Here is a 7,561-nt window from a genome sequence, read left to right on the forward strand (position 1 = left end):
CTCCAAACTTCTTCTGATAGTCACAGATAAAGTTCAAAACAGTAATTTCCCCTAGCAAATAGGGATGGGAAGCCTAGAAAGTTAATAGGGCTTTTTTCCTCTTCACCTAACTCTGTGATCTAATTTCAGATAGCAGGAAATATGCCAACTTTAGCCACTAATTAGAGTTATTCGTTGGGAATTATTTGTAGTCAACCTCTAATCTCTTAGAGCAAAGTGTGCTGACAGTGTTGGCAGCATAAATGTTAGATTTATTTTGGTTGGGGGGGTGGAGTGGGGACATAAGGGCTGTGGGGGCATTGCATCTGGATTGTACAATGTAGTCTGCCAAACATTTCTATCTGAAAAAGAGATCCTATGCACTCTAATTTTAGCTAATTCCATATACATACAGTCAAAGATTTCCACAATAGTGCTGGAAGTGACAAGCCCCCTTTGGGATACCTTAGTGGGGAGTGTCTTCCTGTCTCATACCTTAAAATTGATGAATACTAATTCTATGATGAAGAGAGGTAATTACATTCTAATTCTCATTGTCTTCCGGATCAAGCACAAAGCCATCTCTTCTGGCAGCACACTGCTGAATTTTGATTATGCCCACTTAGGATTAAAGACTAATTCGCCAAAGGAGATTTATGATCTTGGACGAGATGAGGTGGTGCTTCATTAGGAATAGCTGGCGTGAACTAATCCTTAAGTTGTAAGCAAACTCCTGTCTTTGGCATTTAAAGTCCTTCACAATCTAACTTGGCCACACTTTCTAAGCTTATTCCATATTACTTCTCTAAACCAACATAGCCTTTTTTTCTTTTTTGCTGTTCCTGACATACACTATTTGTTCCATCATCTCCATGCCCTTGTATGGGCTGTGCATCACGCTTGAAATAAGTTTCCTCTTCACATGTGTCCATTTGTTGTTATTTAGTCATTTTTCAGTTTCGTCCAGCTTTTCTCGATCCTATTTGTTTTGCTTGCTTGGCAAAGATACTGGAGTGGTTTGCCATTTCCTTCTCCAGCTCAATGAGGAAACTGAGGCAAACAGGGTTAAATGATATGCCTAGGGTCACACAGCTAGTAAACGTCTGAAGCCAGATTGGAACTCAGAAAGATGAGTTATCCTGACTCCAGACCTAGCACTCTCTGCACCATGGCGCCACCTAGCGGCCCTAAATGTCCTTGTGGCCATAGGCTCCGTTAAAGCTTAGCTCATGTCATTTTCTGCATACAAGGGGCCTTTCCTGATCTCAGCAGCTATATCCCCATACCTTTTATTTACTTTTTAACTATTTTGTGTTTATTCATATGCATACATATAGTGAGGAGATAGAATGTAAGTTCCTTTAGGTCAGCTGTAGGTAGTATGGTAGATATAATGCTGGGCCTGTCATAATGAAGATCTGAATTCCAATTCAATGTCAGACACTTATTAGCTGTGTGAACCGAGGTAAGCCCCTTCACCTCTGTCTGCCTCAGTTTGCTCAGTTTTAAAATGGGGATAATAATAGTCCCTACTTGTAAGCAGAGTTGTATAGATCAAATGAGATAGTAGTTTTAAAGTGGGTAGTACAGTGCCTGGCACATTGTAGGTGCTTAATAAAGGATCATGCCCTTCCCTTGAACACAGATTTCTTTTCTGTTTTTTGAATTTGCATCCTCATTGTCAAGCACAATGCCTGTCACACTAGATGCATAATGAATACTTTTTGACTGATTAATAACAAATAATCCATATACGTGTGAGGCTGATTTGGCTTTCTCACATTTGGCTTTTCTCTGCTCTCCTTATTTCCATTCCAATTATTTTAGAAAATACTGTGGTTCTAGTAAACCTTTTAGAAAAGGGGTTCAGCAACATAGTAAGGAAGGAACAACAGAATGTATCATTCCTAAACCTGGAAAGCATTCTCCAACTAAAACATAGAAAATGGGTGAGAAGAATGGAAATTCTTGGCAATACATATAAACAGACAGACAGATGCACGCACACACACAAAGGCATATGGAAAGAAGGCACACGTGTGATCAAGGTACACGTTTGAAAGAGCTGATCACTCATGCTTCCAGCAACATTCTAGGACTGCTAATGTTTTCTAGTGATCTCAATATGCTGCCCCCATCTCTACTGTACATTGTTTCAGCTTCTGTCTTTGCTGAAATATTTGGTTACCTTTTCCTCAGAGAAGTACAAGTACCCTTGTGCTTTCTTAGCATATGTATTATGTAGGCTTTTCCCAGCTCTTTTAGAAAGAGCAGACAAACCTGTGTAGTACAGAAAGATTCTCTTGTCATGTTTACTTAGAGTTTCAGCTACTGAGGCCTGTCATCTTCCCAAGTAGGCTATGCTCAGGCTTAGGACCAAACTTTCAAAAACCAAGAATAGGCTCTTCTTCAGATTTATTTTCCTGATGAGAGGCTTGAGTTCCCCTATCAAAGAGACTGATAGTCCCAAGTCATATCATCCTAACTTCTGGTGAATATCTATTCCTAATTTTCATACCTGAAGGGCACTCTCTAAATAAGGCAATGATAATTTGCCTTTTGTATTGTTGTTGTTGTTGAGTTGTTTTTCAGTTGCATCTGACTCTTTGTAACTCTATCTGGGGTTTACTTGGCAAGGATACTAGAGTAGTTTGTCAGTTCATTCTCCAGCTCATTTTACAGATGAGGAAACTGAGGCAACCTGGGTTAAGACACCCTCCCAGGGTCACATAGTTAGTCAGTGTCTGAGGCCAGATTTGAATTCAAGAAGATGCAGCTTCCTGACTTTAGGCCTGATACTCTTATCCATTGTACCACCTTGCTTCCCCAATCATTTGGTTAATAACGATAGGGAGTTTTAACCCTAGAATTTTCTATTCTTCCATGTAGATGAATAGTGGAGAAAGGAGAGTCAAGTAGGAGTCTAGATGGAAGGAAATTAAGGTCTTCACACCTTCTTCCTGTGTTATTGAATTCCTGGCCTTTTTATAAGTAGCTAAAGCTAGCCTAAAGCTTGGAGGATATGGGATTGGGGCACTCTTTTACATATTATGGTCTATTCCAGGGATGGGGAACCTGTGGCATGGAGGCCACATGTGGCCTTCTAGGTCCTCAAGTGCAGCACTTTGACTGAACTGACTAATAATTTGCTTTAAGGCTTCCCTGAAGGACCAGCTCCCCAGTCTTTTAACTGTTGACCGTGAAGGGAGCATGGAGTTTTCCTTTTTTGGAAGATCAAACACAGTTGATGAGGACTAATAAATCAGCTATATTTGGAAATGTGGTCAAAAGATAGAAATGTTCATCTCCATAAGTTTGGATTCAGTCAAAGATCTGCACTTGAGGACCTAGAAGGCCACAGGTGGTCTCAAGGCTACAGATTCCCCACTCCTGGATTCCATACCCTGTCTGTGGCAAGAATATTTTGGTGTTCTGTAGAATATTATCTGAGGCAGGAAACTGCTAGATGAGTAGCTCAAGGTTATTTCCGTAGTCTGTCCCAACTCAAGGCTGGCTCTATTAAGGCAACAATTTTGTCAACCATCTTTTCTTTGTTTCCCTTAGGGGTATGGTCTAAAAATGCTTTTCACTCTCATTATCTCTCTTCCCTAGTAAAATCTTATTCTCAGGAAAGTATGTGATCCAGTAATTCACATTAAGGCACAAATATGTTACTTATCCTGGGAGTATTTACATTTTTACAGGCAAAGGATTGAAAAAACTTAAGACTGGGGTCTCCTTACCTCACTCAGACTGAAACTGCAGAGACAAGTCACTGCCGGATTCCACCACTTATCCCCTGGAAGCTTTCACTTGCTCCATTTCTGACCTGGGTTGATTTGCTCCTTCTTAAGCAAGCAACCATCCCCACTCCCTTCTGTGGCCTCACCATATTGATGCTGGATTTAGTTCAGACACCTGATCAGTATAACCCACTGAAGCTCAGAGATCCTCAGCTTAAGAGAGGCAGCAGCCTCAGCTTGCATCCCCATGCCCAAACAAATAAATTCTTAAGCCAAAGGAAAGAACTTTGAATTATAGAATTTCAGGCAATAGCAAGTTGGGTAAGGGAGGAATTTTTGGAGTGAGGGCACTTTCTTGGCTCTTCTGAAATCATGTCATGTGATGCTAAGAATCATCCACTTAACAAGTATTTCTTAAGCACCAGCTATGTGCTAGATGATAGAAATACAGCAATAAGGCAGTCTGCCCCCTCAAGGAGTTTATATTCCTATAGGATTTTATATACATACATATACATACATACATATACCTATCTATCTATCTCGTATATATGTATATATGCATGTATGTATGTATATGTATATATACACATATGGGAGAGTGGTGATCAGGGAAGGGAATTTTGGTATAGGCAATTAGAAGGAATGTGAATAGAACCACATAGGGCAGTATATTGTCATCCTTTTTTCCAATGTTGCTTCCAGTGCAAGAATAAGAGGGAGATGAAAAGAGGGGAAGCAGCTTATACTCACAGGATTACAGAGCTGATAGCAAGATTCACAATCTGGACCTGCCATGGTATGATAGTGGATGGCTGGTTGAGATATGAAGCATGAAGTCTAAGGTTGGCTAGATATAATAAGTTGAGGTGAAATTTCACTCTCTTGTTCACTCACCAGCTGGGAAAGCTCAACCCTATGGTAAAGCACCTACCACAGAGAATGAATGTTGAGGCGATTCTCACCAGCGGATGGCCAACCATTCACCAGAATAACGTTGAACTCCGTTCAGCAAAACATGATTTCTTAAAGCACTTAGTGAAGTTGTCGTCAGATCATTCCCTAGCCAGAATAGGCAGAGGAATAAAGCATGGCAGTAGTGACTGAATTGAATAATAATTTGCTGTAAGGTCTCCCTGAGGGACCAGCTCCCCAGTCTTTTAACTTCTGCCCACAAAGGGAACATGGACTTTTCCTTTTTTGGAAGACCAAATGCTGTTGATGAGGGTTGATAAATCAGCTATATTTGGAAATGTGGTCAAGAGATAGAGACGTTCAACTTGAACCACAAACCCTTGATTTGTGAGCCTAGTCCAAGTACGACTAAACATCACAGGGAGGTTGGCTTCAACCCACTGGAGTTGGAATATGTGAGTTCAAGTCGGGGAACTGGCATAGCTGTAGACCCACAAAGTTGTAAAATTGGAATGGACTTTAGCACATTTCTCCTTCAAAATCTTGCCCAATTCAGGATTTCCTTCTATAAATGCTCAGCATAGACACTCTTCCAGACTATATTTTAATGCTTTTAGTGACAACCAGGTTTTTAACTCAAAAAAAAATCATCTATTTACAGCTGGAAGGACATTTAAAAAAAAAAAAAAAAAGAAATTTACATGTAATTTTTTATATGTTTGAAGGGAATAGCAAGTTGTATATGGTGGATTTGGTGTTTCATGTGCAATCATCTTTTTTATTGTGATATGTTATGGAAATACTTGTTTTATTCTGTGAATTAAAAATAAAATTTTTTTTAAAAAAGGCATCTGGTCTAATCACTTCATTTAATAGATGAGGAAACCAAGGCTGAGAGAGATTAAATGACTTGTCCAAGGACACATAGATAGTAAGTGCCAGATCTGGGATTAGAACCCAGGTTCTGGGTTCAAACTTGACTTCAAATCAAGTATTGTTTTTATTGTACGCACTGTAATCTCTTCCTTTTGTTGGACAATCTAATCATTATAAAGCTACCTTGGAAATATGAACTTTCACCCCTGCTTATTGGTTCTCCTTTCCTTTGGAGCAGCAGAGAATAAGTTTCTCTACTCTTCCTTCATACATTTTAAAACTGCCACCAGACATATCATAGCTACAGTCAATCAAAAAGGTCTTAATTTTAAAAATTCAAAATATAATTACTGTCAGTATTAAACAATACAAACACTATATAGCATAACATCACAGGTTAAATACAGATGATATTTATTTTTAGGAAACACATTTTAATTAAATTTGTATTTTAACTCTCCAAATACTTTTATCAGACATTCAGAGAGTCTCAGTTATAGATGTTACCAGTAAGCTTATGGTAGGAGGTGTCAAGCAGAAAAAATGTGTGTGTGTGTGTGTGTGTGTGTGTGTGCGTGTGTGTGTGTGTATGTGTGTATTTTTGAAGTATTTACTTAACATTATTTTTGGGGGAGGAATAAATATGTCATTTTTACCATTTTAGTTGACCAGGAATTTATCATGATAAGATATTGTAACCCAACTAATACACAAATTGAGCTGGGGAAAAGCAGCCATGTTCTGCTTTGAAATGTAATTCCATATTGGTGAGGAAAGTTCTGATGTGACTCTAAGTGCCTGAAGAGGAGCAAGATTGGTGTGAGAACTTAGAGACTCTATCCCTGCTTTGAGAAAGGCTACTTGTGGCTTTAGTTTCCCTTGGGGACTGACTCCAAACATACGGAGAAGGACAGAATTTGGAAGTGTCAGATGTGTCCATGATTTCTAGCTTGTCTCTCTAGAAAGTCAGGGAATTTCCCCATGGATGAGATCATGGTCTCTCTCTTTGTTGAAATGAGACATCATCTTGCTGTGATATAAAGACCCCATTCACCCATATTTTTGGCATGTTTTAATACATTGAACTTTTCTGATTTGGAGGTGTTTTTTCAATCTACTTTGATAAATGGGCTTATTGAAATTTAGTATTTGTGATAGTCTTTTGTGTAACGAGCGTTTGGTGAGAAGCGAGTCAAGCAAGCAGGCATAAGCTAAGAGGTAACATAAACCTCAAAGCCTTAAGGGCTAGCGACCAAGGAAGATAGTGGTTTTAAAACCTAAAACCTATTCTCTTAGATCAGTGATATTTAAAGAGGCAGATAGATATAATTCTAATCCAATACTATTCTTTCTCAAAAAACAAGAGGGTGGCTGGACTCATGGCCTCTTCTGCTTCGCTGATGGCAAGAATCAGTGTCTCTTGGAGAGAAGTAGGCAAGATTTCTATATTTATCTATGCCTCTGTATGAACCCTCTTTATGTAACCCAAGTGGACATACATAATGCACATGGGCAGCAAAAATCCCTTTGAATAGCCTAAAAATTACCCATAGTTGACATTTAGATGCTTATTGAGTGAATGAATGGTGAGAAAAGAAAGGCCCTGCAAGGGGTAGTTAGAGGTACCATTATCCTGTAATGGCATTCTCCAAATCAGGTTCCTAATGCTGAATGATTCCTTTCAGATCAAAGATTCTATGATTCTAAATTGGCAGAAGTTGATCCCTCTGTAAAGTCTTCCTTCCTTCTTTTATGTATTCACATCATTAGATTCTCCTGAACAAAACCCACCCTCTGTGAAGGCTCAGAAACTTTTTCCCTTCAAGTATAAATAAGTGATACCTTCTTAGAGAGCATCTAATTTAATATATATTTGCATTTTGTAAGGAACCATCCTATAAAAAAGTATTGATATCTTTAGTTGTACATCACCTTTAAGCCATATCTTGTAACAAAGAATAACAAAGAATAAACAAAGAATTTTTAAAAGTGTGTGTGTGTGGGTGAAGGAAGTGGGAAGCAGCTCAGCAAAAGAAATCACCAGACTT

Source organism: Phascolarctos cinereus, unplaced genomic scaffold, assembly GCF_003287225.1.
Source record: "Phascolarctos cinereus isolate Bilbo 61053 unplaced genomic scaffold, phaCin_HiC Scaffold_726;HRSCAF=1367, whole genome shotgun sequence".
In the NCBI taxonomy this organism is placed as follows: Eukaryota; Metazoa; Chordata; class Mammalia; order Diprotodontia; family Phascolarctidae; genus Phascolarctos; species Phascolarctos cinereus.